At 43.9% G+C, this 16,672-nt stretch overlaps 1 protein-coding gene and 1 pseudogene across 2 annotated transcripts in view; one reads left to right on the forward strand and one right to left on the reverse strand.

Moving 5' to 3' along the window:
* Positions 1-14,202, reverse strand: part of PLAC1 (placenta-specific 1) — a 92,945-nt gene extending 78,743 nt beyond the window's left edge. Inside the window, exon 1 of one of the 2 annotated variants that reach the window (XM_012001323.1) lies at positions 14,037-14,202. The gene's annotated coding sequence lies outside the window, so the exon portion shown is untranslated. The remainder of the gene's footprint in view (positions 1-14,036) is intronic. The other variant, XM_012001324.1, reaches the window with a different exon arrangement.
* LOC105554761 lies at positions 6,579-7,162 on the forward strand (annotated as a pseudogene).
* Positions 14,203-16,672: the final 2,470 nt, after the last annotated feature.

Genomic DNA, 16,672 nt, shown 5'->3' on the forward strand with positions numbered 1-16,672 from the left:
CTCTAGGGTATTCCAGTATCAACTTTTTTTCCTAGACATTTCTATAAATTGAACATTGAGTCCATCATCTTCCCTCCATGTCTACTGCTCTTCTTGACTCCCATTTTGCTGTCAACAGCACCACCACTTCCTTTTTTAAAATTTAATTTAATTTTAAGTTCTGGGATACATGTGCAGGATGTGCAGGTTTGTTACATAGGTAAACGTGTGCCGTGGTGGTTTGCTGCACCTATTAATCTATCACCTAGGTATTAAGCCCTGCATGCATTAGCTATTTATCCTGATGCTCTTCTCCCCCTGCCCGCCAGACAGGCCCCAGTGTACGTTGTTCCCCTGCCTGTGTCCATGTGTTTTCATTGTTCAGCTCCAACTTAGAAGCAAAAACAATGGCACCACCACTTTTGAAGTCACCTAGACTAAAAACTTTGGAAGACTCTTGGACTCTTCCTTCTTGTTCATCTCCCATATCCAATTACCTACTCTATCTGGTTAGTTTTTCCTACAAAATATTTTTCAAATGTTTTCTATTCTCACTCTCATGTCTCTAGTCCAGGTGTATATCAACTCATGCCTGAAATAATGGATATCCTCCAGTCCCTCTCCAAGTCACCAAGTGCTCCATAGGCCAATCCTATTCGAAGACTACTATTGTCAAGTCACTCTCTTGCTTAAAAATCTCTAGTGGCTTCTCCCTTCCCATCATATCCAGTCTAAACTCCTCCACTTGGTAGCCTTTTACCATTTTGCTGCACCCAATCTGCACAGTTTATTTTCTCCTACTCACTTTATATGTATGTACCCTCTGATTTAGCAAGACCAGTATTCTCAATATCCTCATCCACCTCCTTTCCTTTTTAATTCAGTACCTTTGTTTAATTCAGTGCCTTGTATTGTCCTGTCTCTCCCCCTGAGTGTCTCCAAATCTCCCCCATTTTTAATGGTTAGCTTAAATAGCACCAAATTTTACTTTCTCAAGTGAGATAATGGATACCATACTGTGTTCATTTAATCTTCTCAGCAACTTTTAAAGTACTTATTCATTTTCACCCCATTTTATGGATCACGTATAGTGATTTGCTCAAAGTTCGCATTGCTGATAATGGTGGATCTGGAATTCAAAGCCATGTTTACTGCCCAACCTCAGAGGTCATGCTCCTAACCACCCCCCTGTTCTGACTTTCTGTGATGCCTCCCCTGGCTGCCTCAACCCTCTCTGACCTTCTCTTCCTTTTCTTTGGCTGCTACGCATTATTGTGTAGTATGTACAAGTTTAGCTCCCAGCAAAACTGTAAGCTTTTGGAGGTCAGGATCCATTGACCCTGATCTCCTACTTCTCTGTCTCTTCCTCCCTACAAGAGCTGCACCACGATGCTTAGTTGGTTAACTGGTAAGGTTGATCAAATATAGCTAAATATATAGGAATTTGGCCTTGGTATCCAGTCTTCAAGAAACCTTTTGAGTAGCTTGAGGATAATGCAAGCCCTTCCCATTCAAGCCTGGGTTTTTAGGCCCAGAAAGGGAAAGGAGGAGTAGAATTATTTCATTTCCCAAGAAATTATTAAATTTCCCCTGGTCCCCTTCCCCGATGATCACGCTTCTCTCTGCATAGCTTAGGTCAATGTTGCATGACAAATCTTCCCTTTACATAATGGTTGGATCAGGCCAGATTTTGTTAGCATGTGCAAATAGAGCCAAACCTGTCAACTTACAATTGTGCAAAATCTGACTCCTGGGAATCTTCCAGAAGTGAGCCGGGGAAAACTAATATCTGTCCTACCTACCTCACAGGGTCATGGTGAGAATCAAATGAGATAATGGATATGAGCACACTTTGAAAAGTAGCAGTGAAAAGCAGCTTGCTTCTTGAGCCTGGAGTGGAGCAGTAGGAGCTCTTTGGTGATTTCAAGGCCAGGTGAAGGGTGGAGGCTCTTCTGAAATTCTTGGACTCATCATTTCCCAATGTTGTAAGACTTGCTTTCCGGCAATTCTTGGGAAATTTTACTTTATTGTGAGACTTCTTCAACTACATGGGAATTTGTCCTTGACTTCCCTTTTCCTTTTTCTAATTACCCTTACTCAACCAGTCCACAGTACTTTGAAAGATTCTACAAGATAAGCTAACTTTCCCTCCTTTTGGTGCGTTGAAGAGACAGTATTTTGCTGGTGGCTTACATTTAGATTTCGAATCTCTCTCCAACATCAGGAGCAAGTGATACAGGGAAAGCACACTCTGAGATTGATGACTTCCATGATGGTCTATAAATGACAATTAGCCATTCAATATTATTGGATAAATAAGGAGTGCCTCTCTGCTTCCCCTGGAGAGACCAAATTCCCTCAGAATTCAAGTGTTAGAAGACACAAGAGAACCTAGAAGTCTAGAATGGAAGGTTAGTGGTGAGAGAGAAGATATTTTTGTAAGAAAGAAAGTTTTGGTTCAAAAGATTCCAATTCTGAAAGTGAAGGACTTTGGGGAAAGCCAGGGGAGAGTGAGCTCAGCTTGGACAGAGAAGAGGAAAGAGTGCCGACTGTGCAGGGACCTTGGCCAAAGGGCCCTGGATCAAGACTAGACTGGGCTTGCAGAGGTAGCCAGAGGTATTCTGACCAGGGAATTGAGCAAGATTTATTGCCTAAGTTGGCCTCAACTGGACAGAGTTTGGCTTCGGGTCTGTTTTGTGTGTTGGGCATGCATACGTACCTCCTTACAGTTGAAGCCTTCAGATAGTGAGCCATGTCCTCAGCAAAATGGGGCCAAAGGGAGGTTGCTGCTGGTGTAGGAAGTGGGGACAGAACCTGAGAAGCAAAGCTAGGGAAAGTACCCCTAGGCCTCCGAAGGTAGCCATGTAGGCAGGAAATAGCAGCCCTCTTGTCCCCCACAGCTCCTGGGCCACTGGCTGTCCTATCTACATTTGAACAATATGTACCCAGCAGACTGGGCAGCTGGCCAAGAAGCTCATTATTGTGCCCCATCCCGTGGCCTCCTGGGCAACCAGGTTCCATGCATCTTATTCCACTGCTCTGCTCTACTTTTGCTTCCATTATACTGACTCTCATGAGCTGCCGTGTTGAACTGAGGGAATGTTGTGGGCTTCTATGTGTGTGCATGCATGCATCCGTGTGTGTGTGTGCGTGTGTGCGTGTGTGTGTGTGTTTGTGTGTGTGTATTGGAGGGGTCCCGAGTGGCCCCCAGCCTCAGCCTCTCTGACTCCAGGCTTCGGAGGGTGCCTGTGCCTATGAACTTTGCTTGGCTAGCCTGCTGGATGGAGAGAGATGAGAGTAAACCCCTGCTGGTTCCGTCCCACACTCCCCGTTATGATAGGCAGTGAAGCAAATCACTTGGGCAATTGCCTGACCTTAATGGGATAGAAAGGGCTCCTCTCTTGCTTGAAAGGAACATCCAAGCATGTGCTTAGTGTTTAGTTTTCCTGGAAAAATAATTTTTCTGGCATGCTGAAGAGGGTGAATTTGCCTTCAGAAAGGATTGTGTCATATCCATAACCTTTGCAGCCTCTCTATCATTTCCAGGGATGAAAACTGCATTCAGGGGAAGACAAACCAAACATCTGCTAGGATAAGGTTTTAGTTTTCACTGCAAGAAAACTGTGTTGTGTAAAGAAAAATAGAGATACACTCTTGGGCCGTTCTTTGGGGGTAACTTAGCAACCCATCGAAATCAAGAGATTTTTGAAAGATACTGCAAAGTAGAATCAGGTCTGACTGTTCAGTGTTATGATTTTAAGGGCACTGAGTACAGACAGCACCCCACCCCTCACCTCCAGCACCCTGCCTGGAATTCCAGCTTTTAGAAATTCATTTCTTTGTATTTGAAAGACCTTATGTGTCTTCTGGAGTCACATGTTGAAAAGTAAAATATGCCTGGGAGGAATATCACCTAAAACCATATCAGCTGATAACAGCTATCTCTTCAGTGAAGATGGAGAGCCTGGGATGGGACAGAAAGATCTCTGGGAATAGCAGGAATAGGATGCCTGAGTGACAAGAGGGGACAAGGGAACGAAAGGGAAAATGGAAGGTTAGCAAGACATGGTTAACTTAAGACACCATAAATGGAAGGAACCTCATAGACCATCTATACCAATGCTTTTCAAAAAAAGAAAAAAAAAAAAACATTTAAAAAACATGGAGGCTGGGTGCTCATGCCTGTAATCTCAGCACTTGGGGAGGCTGACGTGGATGGATCACTTGAGGTCAGGAGTTCAAGACCAGCCTGGCCAACATGGCGAAACCCCGTCTCTACTAAAAATACAAAAATCAGCCCAGCATGGTGGCACATGTCTGTAGTCCCAGCTACTCGGGAGGCTGAGGCATGAGAATCTCTTGAACCCAGGAGGCAGAGGTTGCAGTGAGCCGAGATTGTGCCACGGCACTCCAGCCTGGGTGACAGATAAAAAAGATTAAAAAATAAAAAACATTGGAACCCTCTGCTCAAACACAGAACCCCATTATGTATGAAATGAATACAAGCAGGGCTGCTCTGGTTAAAGTGGGGGCAAGAGCCTTGGGACCCAGTTTACTCAGACTCTCTACTGCTTAAGCTAAGAGAAAAGTGAGGCAGCACCACACTCATCCAGATAGTGAGAATCAATGGTTCAACATGAATTTTGTGGGCCAGTTTGTTAAATATAGCCATTGTTAAAAATGAAATGATCTAAACTTACAATTAGGTTATGCTAAAGACAAAGCTGGCCGGGCGTAGTGGCTCACACCTGTAATTCCAACACTTTGGGAGGCCAAGGCGGGTGGATCACGAGGTCAGGAGTTTGAGACCAGCCTGGCCAACAGAGTGAAGCCCCGTCTCTACTAAAAATACAAAACATTAGCCAGGTGTGGTGGCGGGCGCCTGTAATCCCAGCTACTCGGGAGATGGAGGCAGGAGAATCACTTGAACCTGGGAAGCAGAGGTTGCAGTGAGCCGAGATAGCGCCACTGCACTCCAGTCCAGGCGACAGTGGGAGACTATGTCTCAAAAAAAAAAAAAAACCAGACAAAGCTAATGAATACTCAAAACTCATCACTTCCTAATTATTTCACTACACTTATGTTACCTATGCTTTTGAAGTTATTTACATCTATTGTATCTGTGTGGCGGAAATACTCTACGATGCCATGCTGTTGCACATGTATTCCTGACTCCTTGTTCAGTGATGTCATGTCAGGAGCTTGAAACTGGCCATGGTGGGAGCATTTACACCATGGAAATCAGCAAACACTATAAACCAGCATTCCCCTCCCTGCTCAACTGAGGGAGGCAATTGTTGGACATCTGCCAGCATGCCACTGACTATACTATACTGTAAGTCCTCACTTCTTTGGAAGCTGTACTTCCAGCAACCTCAACCATGTGGAATGCAGCTTAGCACTAAGGAGGAAGAGAAAATACATCCAACTGGCCAACCATTATCACAAAACACATCCACTTTATACTCCGTGGGAGAGAAAAGCCACTGTAAGGCCCTAGCCTAGGCAAACATGTGTTAAATAACATGGCAGATAAGAAGTGCTAGCCCTCAGAAAATGATACCCCAAATGATGGTGCTTTGGCATGCTGAGTACTTTGAACTAAAGGAGACTGGAAGGTCTCAGTTGCCACCTCAGAAGCAAAGTCTCTCGCTGACCTTCTCCTACCCTCCCTGACCTTCTCCTACCCTCCTGTCTCCCGCCCCGGGTGAATCATAGAAACTGGAACCTCTCTCCCCCAAGGCAACCCATACGATCTAGAAAGGTCACTTCTCCCTTGCAGACCCTCATGCCAGAGAGTTCCTGCCCTATACCCTGGAGGAAGGAATGCTACACAGAAAAGCCAAGAAGAATCTAAACAGACAAGACTTACTGGGTACCCTCTGCCTTCAGTCTGTTACCATTAGATCATACCCTTTGTCCAATCACATTTCTATACGTTCTTTATAGAACCTAAGCATAAAAATACACCATTTTCCCTGGGCCTTTGGGTCGTCATTTCTGAAAGCTCCCATGTCATGTAAAATTTGATTAAATAAGTTTGTTAAATGCTTTTCTCTTGTTAACTGTCTTTTGTTACAGGGTTAGGAAAGAGATCACATCTTTCTGCTCCTAAAGAAACAACACGGTGACAGCAGCACAGAGCGACAGCTGACACTGGGAAGTCTCGGCACCACAATCTGGAGCCTTTTATTATAAGGGCAAACAACCCAACTTATTCCTGAGACCCTCAAAGACCTCACTGCATCACAGCCCAGCACAGTTTAGGAAGTGGAAGTGTTCATTCTCTGACCCCCTCAAAATGGGCCAAATTATAGGCAGAACAAGCTCCATAAGAAGGCTCCAGGTCTGTCATGTCCACAGCACCCAACACAGTGCTTAGTGCATAGGAGGCCCTGAATAAACAAATATCTATTTAAAGAATTAAACCAATTTTCACAAGCAAACTCCTTGCCTCTTTTACCACTCTTTCCAGAAAAAGGACTCAGGACGTTTAGTTTCAGAAAGCAGTGGAGTCTGAATACATTTCAAAAAGCTATCTATCCCAAACTGTGAGACTTGGGTTTCTTCCTACGCCAGTACTCAGCAAGGAGAAGCCCATGTTCAGTTTGAACACCAGGATCAAGAAGCCCAAAGGCAAGAAGCCAGACAAGTTCAAGTTCGGCATCTCCTAGGCTCTTCTGAAGCCAAAGATGAACGTGGACCTCAAGACTCAGCTCAGGGAGCTGAATATCATAGCAGCCAAGGAAACTGAAGTTGGTGGTAGTCAGAAAGCTATCATAATCTTTGTTCCTGTTTCTCAACTGAAATCTTCCCAGAAAATCCAAGTCTGGCTAGTACGTGAATTGGAGAAAGAGTTCAGTGAGAAGCATGTTGTCTTTATTACTCAGAGGAGAATTCTGCCTAAGCCAACTTGAAAAAGCCATACAAAAAATAAGCAAAAGCATCACAGGAGCCATACTCTGATAGCTGTGTACCATGCGATCTTGAGGACTTGATCTTTCCAAGTTAAATTGTGGGCAAGAGAATCCACTTGAAACTGGATGGCAGCTGCCTCGCAAAGGTTCATTTGGACAAAGCACAGCAGAACAGTGTGGCACACAAGGTTGAAATTTTTTCTGGTGTCTATAAGAAGCTCATAGGTAATGATGTTAATTTTGAATTCCCAGAGTTTCACTTGTAAACAAAAATGACTAAATAAGATATATTCACAGTAAAAACAAACAAACAAATAAAAACAACAAAAAACAAAACTGAGTTCCAAAAGGATTGATACCCAAAGGGGCCAAATGTCTACTCTTAGATAAATCTTTGGTATGAGAACTCTAATGCCCTAATCATGTCTGATAAACAGGAAATGGCTTTATCATGATGCGGAGCTGACTGTCAGCACCATGGGTTCTCCCAGCTGCCCCTACTCCAAACATCTCTGGCATCCCTCTTCTCTCCCTTCTGTGCCTGTTCCCTTCACTTTCTAGTCTCTCACCCCTCTCACCTTCTGCCCCCTTTCTTCCTCTATCCTCCTCATGCCCTTGGCCTGCCAGTCATCCCCCACTTGGCCCTAAGCACCCACCAGGCCAAGTCCTGCCTGAGACCCTCAGGCTAGAGAGATTGCTTCCCCCATACCCAGACAAAATGTGTTCAGTAGACAAATGCTGTTGTCTCCAGCCTTTACAAAGGAAGCTCATCTAGAGCCAAATACTTTCCTTTTCTCATTTCTTAATTTCTATGGGGGGAGGAGGGTATCGTGTGGGTGTGTATATGAGTATCCCAGACGACTGTGCTGTATCCAAAGTACCTTTTATCCCTGTGTGTCCTTGCAGCCTACTTGGACCTATCTAAAGTTTATAGTATTGCAGCAGAGGAACTTGAGCCTATTTCCTGATTTTAATTAAGCCTTTTTGGGTTACAGTGACCCAGAGGCAACTATCTAGCTAATTCAGGCAGACTCTGAAAAGAGCTTAGGCTGGAATTGCTGGGTGAACTGAAGGTTTTCCTCAGAAAACACCCACGTTGGCAAGTCATGTGGCTCAAATTGGATGGGTAGTTGGTAGGCTGTACTTTCTTTCTCTGGCGGCACGGTCAGTAATCCGACTATTGGTCTTCACGGACATTTTGGGGTCCTTCTAGAGGATCTTGTGGTTTGTGGCCAACCCTAGTGAAGTTTCTTATTTCTGTTCTCTGGTTCTACAGGCAATTGCCCCCGGGTGAGTGGTGCAGCTGGCCCTTGGTCAGGTTGACTCCACAGCAGGGCTATCCCAGGAAACCTCATTTGAAGATAAACCCCTCACCACAGGGGTTGAATCAATAGGGAGAGACAATTCAGAAGTGGGCTTGGGTTAGGAAAAGTAATCTGAAAGAGTCTAGCTGGCCAGCTGACTTCCAGAAGCTCTGCTGGAGCAGAGCAGTGCTGGCCAAGTTACTTAATCTCTCTGTGCCTCAGTTTCCACATCTGTAAAATTGGTTAACAATAACATCTACCTCACAGTGCTGTGGTAAGGATTAAATAAATGATATATCCAATATGCTTCCTCTAGCATCTGGCACATAATATGTGCTTTTAAAAGCATGGGGCGGGGGGTGGGGGTGGTTACAGAAAATCAAAATTGTGGATTTCTTAAGAGACATGGAAGAGCTGGAATAAACTGTCACGCAAAATCCTTGAGGCCTGATCCCCCAGATGTGAGGCCCACGACTGCTCTCTGCTATTGTGGTCCATCAGTCTGTGTCACGCATAACGGGGCAGGTAGAAGTGTCCCTGGGCTAGCAGGCTCACTGAAAATTCAAAGCACATGCACTCAGCACAGTCATGGTAATAATAGTGGTAAGGAATTGGAAACTGTGGTGATGGCTTCCCGATTCCACAATCATTACAGTAAGGGTGTGCCTGTGGGGCCACATATGAAAAGAGTCCTGGCCCAGGCCCCTCATACACACTCCCCAGGCCCTCTCCTCAGGCCCGATGGCTCATCAATCTTATTCCTGAAGGTTCTACCAGTGGCTCAGGGAAGGCCTGGGCCTTCTTGACACCCTTCCCTCTCCTAACCACCTGCTCACCCTCCAGGCTTACAACAAAACCCAGACACATCACTACCCACCCTTCTCACTTAATGGTTTTTAACCTTAAGTGAAAAGCTGCTTGTCTTAAAAAATTAGAGATCCTGTCTTTACCTCTGAGACACTTTGATTTAGAGAAGACAGGGGACTTCAGTGCTTCACACTGAAATGCAAACATTTCAGGCAGTGTGACAAGCCAATGCAGTCCTCTGCCATTGTGGGTCCCTAAAATGACATCAGGCCTTGCTCTACCTTGTCCCAATGCAGAGGGTGAGTTAGGTGCAGAGCTGGGTTTTCTAGGACACCTGAAGAGATCAATTTGAGGTCAGCACATGGCTTCATGGGTCTGTGGGCACTCAAGTCCCCTCAGAGCTCTTGCTCTTGTCTCAGGATTGTTCTTAAAACATTGTGACTGGGAGTCCTAGGACTGCTTCTAGTAGGAGTTCAATTCCACAGACCATTAAAAAAGTCATTTCTTAGAAATTCAAGTCCATATCAGGAATGATAAAAGGATGGCTGTCTCCCAAGGTCTGCAAGCTGTGTAGGATTTAGCTGCAAATAAATAAAATAAATAAAGGAATCCAGTCCCTTTTTGTTAATTGTGCCAATACTTTCATTTTTCAGGCAATTTCAGTTCAGTCCAGATCTGGTTTCTGGAGTCACATTTTTCCAATCATCCTTCCCATTTGCAAGGAGGAGTCCAAGTATGTGATTTGAATTTGCCCAGGTGCTGGCAGTTAGGGAAGGTTTTCATATTCAAAGCTGCACATGCTTTGGAAATGTGACCCCAATGATTGCAAAAGGAGGCAATCATCTCTGGAGGGGAGGGGTTGGGGAAAGAAGCTCGTATGGGAGTTAGTGGGCTCCATCCTTGGACTTCAGCATTTCTCAGGCAAGACGTCTTGCCTTCTCTGTCTATTCTCATGCCTTTAACTAGTACCATTAGTGGAGCTTCCATCCTTCAGTGCAGTCCTGTCACTGGAGCCCCAGTCCTGGTTCTCCAACTGCGTATGGTAGCACTGCCCTAGCTGGAAAGCTTGTTAGACAAATACCCAAATGATTCTTACGATCAGGCAAGTTCAGTAAGCCTAGGCAATGTTTTTTCTACCCAGATGTTCCACCATCACCTGAAGCACAATATGATTAAAACCATACTCATCCTAAAAGCAATTCATCCTAAAAACTGTACTGAAAGAATGAGACAGATCTACACATGGTTATATGGAACAGTCAGGGTATGCCTGTGGGGTTCATATGAGAAGAGTCCTGGCCCAGGCCCCTCATGCACTTGCTGACTTCACCTCTCCCCAAGCCCAATAGCTCATCTCTCTCATTCCTGAAAGTTCTACCAGTGGCTCAGGGGCCATGGTGGCAGACCTAGGCCTTCCTGACACCTCCAGGAAGGCTCCTGAAGTGAGAAAAAAAAGCAGGCTGCCGCCATTACAGTGGAATCTCGCTTAGCTGACGTCTGTGGGGCCAACTCTCACAATTAAAGGATGCTCTGCATTTCCTGTGTAAAATGCACTGATTGATACCCACAGTATTCTGGATGCACTTGGTCACGGCTCCCTAGTGGGTCCAAGCACTTCCACTTTTACTGATTTTTAATTAACTAACTACTCTCCCAGTTGAATAGATAAGAGAGTCTATTTGTAGCTAACAAAAAGATGCATAGCATGAACCTATTTATTAACAGAATTTACAAACACATACACAGGCTTGTAAAATGCAGATAAAATTTCAAGAAATGTGACCAGTGGTTGCTCCTGGGAAGGCATATTGGGTGTCTGGGGTAGAAGGGTTCCCCCCATACCCTTTTTTACTGTTTTTTTTTTTCACAATGTTCATGCATTATTTTTTCCAGAATTTTTATTTTGAAAACATTCAAACTTACAAATAGATCAAAGAAGTAGAACAATGAACATACATATAACCGCCAAGATTCTACAATTAGCATTTCAACATAGTTGCTGTGTAGTTCTGTTTCTATCAGTCTATTTACACACACACACACACACACACACACACATATTTGAAGGTCACAGGCATCATAACACATTCCCACTAAATTCTTCAGAATGACTTTTTAAAGAATAAGAAGATTCTCCCTCCTAACCACAAAATATTATCACAGCTAAGAAAATAAACAATAATCTCCTAATATAATTTAATTTTGAATCCTCCATATTCAAATTGCCCCAATATTCCCCAAATGTCTTTCATAGCTTTGTAAAATCCAGAATCCAAAACCAAGGTTTGTGTATTGCATCTACTTATGTCCCTTTAGTGTCATTTAATCTAGAACAGTGTGTGCTCCTAATTTTTGTGTGTGACACTGAATTTTTGAAGAGTTCAGGCTAGTCTTGTAGAATATCTCATATTCTGAATTTGTCTGTTTTCTCATGGTATGTGGGTTTTTCAAAAAAATTAAAAGATTTAATAGCAATAGTAATAAAAGAAACCAGGCTCTGTTTTATATAAACAGCAACCTTAAAATGAGTATGCTATCCCAATATGCCTAGTAGCAGCATTGCCCAGTCTTCTGGTTCCCATATCAGATTCTTTAATCATCCTGCTGTCTTTCTTTCTTCATATTCAGCCAGTTCCCAAGTCTGTGAATTTGCCCTTTGACATGCCTAACGGCTTAATGCCTTCTCTAGTCCCACCATGCCCCTACCCTGGATCAGGCCTTCAATACCTCAGCCCTAAAGTATTGCAACTGCCTCCTAATTGACCCCTCTAGTGCCAGAATCTTCCCCTGAACACCTGCTGCACTGTGAATATAGAAAACACACTGCCTTTTCTATGTCACTCCTATCTGGAAAACCATCGATGGCTATTGCCTATTTCCCATCTTTCTTCAGTCAGAGCCAGCTTTGAACATAGCCTTCAACACCAGAGACAGATCTCTACCTAAATCCTAGCACTACCAATTACTTGCTGAGTGGCCTTAGAGAAGTCACTAGGCTTATCTGGCCTTCCATTTTCTTATCTGTAAATTGGAAATAACAGTTGTCCCTACCTCTCAAGTTTGACCAGCATTTGCCCACAGAGCTCCCACCTTTTCTAGGGGTCACTCCAAGCCTCATCCTTTCTTTAAGTCTCAGCTGGAGCCTTGCCTCCTCCAGGAGGACTTCTTATTCACAGCAGCACCCCCTCTCTGAATGTCCACAGCACTTGTGGCCTACAGGGAATAATTTAGCAGATACTAGTCTTATTGCCCACTCATATTTACATTTTCATCTTTTTTTTCTTTTCTTTTTTGAGATGGGGTTGTGCTCTGTCCCCCAGGCTAGAGTGGAGTGGAGTGATGATAGCTCACTGCAGCTTCGATCTCCTGGGCTCAACCAATCCTCCCACCTCAGCCTCCTGAGTAGCTAGGACCACAGGTGTGCACCACCAAGCCTGACTATTTTATTTTTAGTTTTTGTAGAGACAGTGTCTCCCTACATTGCTCAGGCTGGTCTTGAACTCCTGGGTTCAACAATCCTGCCTCGGCTTCCCAAAGTGTTGGGATTACAGAAATGAACCACCATGCCCAGCCTTTTTTTTTTCCTTTTTTAACATTTGTGGACATTTTCATCTTATCTGCTCATTTGGATGGCCAGGGCCCTTTGAGAGCAGGAGTAGGTCTACCCATTGTTTCTCCTAGAGCCTCTTAGAGAGCCAGTGCTATGCTGAGCATTCAGCAGCTCAGAGCTGGCACTTGACCGTGAGAAGATGCTTTATTCATCTTTAGAGTCCTCCTTTCAACTCTGATTGTCTCTAACTCCAGTGAGACAGGAAGGAAGGACTAAGGGTTGCAACCATCATCCAAATAATCATAGTAATTCTACCTATTTATAGAGCACCGATTATGTATCCAGCACTTTGAATATATGGATGCTCCTTGACTTATGATGGGGCTATGTCCTGATAAACCCATCACAAATCAAAAATATCATAAATCAAAAATGCATTCAATACCCTAATAAACCTGTCATAATGTCAAAACATTGCAAGCCAAACAGTTGCAAGTTGGGGACTGTCTGTATATTCTACTTGATGCCAATTTAGCAGATGAAGAAACAAGCTCAGAGAGGATAAGCAACTTGCCCAGGGTCACTCAGCTATTAACTGCTGAAGCTGGAACTTGAACCCAAGTCTGTTTAAATACAGAGCCCATATTTGTTCCCTGCTGCCTCTGTAGTAACAGTGATCAGTATATTGACAGAATGAAGGACAAGTTATTAGAGCTGTTGGGATTAGAATGCAATTTATTCTAGTACTCTTTTTATAAATGAGAATGTCCATCCGGAGAGTAACATTGTGCTACCAGTGGTGGTGTAGCTTCTGACTCTGTTTCCTCTGAGAATCAAGGTACAGAGACATGCTTCTCTGTGGTCATGGGAGAGAATGAGACAAAGCAGCTCACAATGGATTTAGGGTCCCTGTCTCTTTCTCAAAGAGTCTGAAACTGATCATCTGGGTTAATAGGAACACACAGTTAAAAGCAATGATAAAGATAAGTAGGAGAGTAAAGGAAGAGAGAATGATGAGATGGCATGTAAACAGGGGAAAGAATAGGCAATTAGACTGGGAAGTATGTGTTAAGGGGAATCCACATGAATCCCTAAAAAATACCCTGTGCAGTTGGGGAGTGGTGCATGTGTGAGAGTGTGTGTGTGTGTGTGTGTGTGTGTGTGTGTATGATATTGATTTTAGATCTACGTGTGTGTGTTCAATCTTTAGATTTAAATAAAGAACAGACCAAATTCAGAGTCTAACTGCCTCCTTCTCAGCAGCCACTTCATCACCCCCATGTCACATTTCCCAGCTGGAGGGCAATAATTGCACGGCCAGATCTGGCCCCATCTGGGAAACACCAGGGTCTTCCTGAATCGTCATATACCATACTGGCTGCCAAGACATAAGGTGACCTAAGTGAAGCTTTCATACAGGCCATGTGCACAGTCATAAAATCTTGAGAGAATGTGGCAACAGAGACAGACTTGACTTACCTGCCAAATTTCCAAAAGGAAGAAGGAACTTGCTGTGTCTGTATTTGCCCCCGGGATTGGAAAAATGTATCTCAGTCACTGGAACTGAAAGGGGGTGGCCTTTACCTTCATAGGAGAGTCACTCTCTATACAAATCCTTCTGATGGCCTGATATATGTGTGTGTCTTTATATAAATAGAGCTAGATACTGACTTTGCCAGATTGCATCAGCTACCTGCTTAACATTTTACTCTGGTGCTTTCGAAACAATACTCTGAAAGTCAGAATAATATGTGGCCTCTGCAGCATTTCCCAGTTTGGCATTTTGTTTACAGAGTAAAAGAAACCTACTCACCCTTGAGATCATCAGTGATTGAATGATACCTACTGTCATGTGTTAGAAACCATGTCACCTTGACAGAGCTCATTCACAGGAAGAAGGGTGGGGTAGAGGGTTACAACATGGTGGTGGTAATTCTTAGAGAAATCAAGCAGTGAGCTGGCCACTTGTAGTGCTTGCTGTTGCCAAGGTAGTCTTTCATGTCTTTATTCAGTAAACATATATCAAGTATATCAGGCACAGGGAATACAAAAACAAATAATATATATTCCTTCCCGCCAGGAATCCAGCCTTTGTCCTGAGTTCTGTCAAGGAGCCCACTGCCAAATGAGAGGTAAGCCTCTTCAGGAAGAATGTTCAGGGAGAATGAGAACACATGGACACAGGGAGGGGAACAACACACATTGTGGCCTCTCAGGGGGCTGTGGGGGGTGGAGAGCATCAGGAAAAATACCTAATGCATGCTGGGCTTAATACGTAGGTGATGGTTTGATCGATGCAGCAAACCACCATGGCACATGTTTACTTACATAACAAACCTGCACATGTACCCCGAAACTTAAAATTAAAAAAAAAAAAAAAGAATTTTTAGGGATTGCTCATCAGTATGGTTGCCTGAGCTGTTGCAGGAAGCTCCTCTCCTGCTCCAAACACATTGTTTTTCGAAAAATTTAAATCTGTCATAGAGAGCAGAAGCAAAAATAAACATATTCTAGTGCCAGAAATGAAAAGAGAGCTCAAAGCCATAGCAGTAACTATACAGCCTACAGAAGAACCAAAGGTGGTCACACATCCTGGGCGAAGGGTTTGAATGGCAGGGTGGGAACGGGAGTGGAATCTGAGCTCCTATGGAAAGTTAGCAGTGGGAAGTGCTGGCCCATAAGTGGGGATGGGGGAAAAACACAGTTCAGAAGTGTACTGGCCACTTTGAGCTGAGAGTAGGCAGTCACATAACCCAAAGTACACAAGACTCCAAGGTAAAACAATTCCTGCCAAATAACAGTAATAACACTAGCCAAGTGCTTAATTATGTGCCAGACACTGTCCTAAGTGCTTGGCTTATATTATGTAGGTTGATGCAAAAGTAATTGTGGTTTTTGTCGTTGAAATAAATGGCAAAAACTGCAGTCATTTTCCACCAACCTAATAACTCATTTGTAGAACAGCCCTGTTTTCCAGATACTGAAACTGAAGAACAGAGAGATTAAATAACCTACCTAAGAACACACAGGTACTAAGTGGCAGAGCCAGAATTCAAACCCAGGTGGTATATAGCACATGAATCTGTGTTTGTATCTATGACTCAGGATGAATGCATAGCTAGAACTTACTAAGTCTGTGAGGAAATAAACCACCATAAGACTAGTGCAACCAATGGAAGAATTCATACCTTAAGAACCACAGCTCATAGGGAAATCTAAAAGGGATTTTAAAATAAGTATGCTGAAAATGTTCAAAGATTTTTTTTTTTTTTTGGAGACAGAGTCTTGCTCTATCACCGAGGCTGGAGTGCAGTGGCACGATCTCGGCTCACTGCAACCTCCGCCTCCCGGGTTCAAGCAATTCTCCTGCTTCAGCCTCCTGAGTAGCTGGGATTACAGGTGCCTGCCATCATGCCCGGCTAATTTTTGTATTTTTTAGTAGAGATGGGATTTCATCATGTTGGCCAGGCTGGTCTTGAACTCCTGACCTCAGGTGATCCACCCGCCTCATCCTCCCAAAGTGCTGGGATTACAGGCGTGAGCCACCGTGCCTGACTGAAAGAGGTTTTAAAAAGGAATAGAAACTAGAAGGCAAGAATAGAATAGTTTGAAAAATACAGGTTAATGCAAAAAAGAACCGAAATATAGGCATTGCAATGGAAAAGAGAACACTCAACAGAGGGATTAAACAACAAACTAAACACAGTTGATGAGAGGATGAGTGAACCAGAAGATAGAGCTGAGGAAATTATCCAGAATGCAGAGCAGAGGAATAAAGAGATGAAAAATAAGAAAGGAGCCGGGCACGGTGGCTCACGCCTGTAATCCCAGCACTTTGGGAGGCCAAGGTGGATGGATCACGAGGTCAGGAGATCGACACCACGGTGAAACAGCATGTCTACTAAAAATACAAAAAATTAGCCAGGCATAGTGGCGGGCTATGGGCGAGGCTGAGGCAGGAGAATGGCGTGAACCCTGGAGGCGGAGCTTGCAGTGAGCCGAGATCGCGTCACTGCACTCCAGCCTGGGCGAAAGAGTGAGACTCCGTCTCAAGAAAAGAAAAAAAGAAAAAGAAAAATAAGAAAAGAAAGCTAAGCTACATGGAGGACAGAATG

Source organism: Mandrillus leucophaeus, unplaced genomic scaffold (assembly GCF_000951045.1).
Source record: "Mandrillus leucophaeus isolate KB7577 unplaced genomic scaffold, Mleu.le_1.0 Scaffold659, whole genome shotgun sequence".
In the NCBI taxonomy this organism is placed as follows: domain Eukaryota; kingdom Metazoa; phylum Chordata; class Mammalia; order Primates; family Cercopithecidae; genus Mandrillus; species Mandrillus leucophaeus.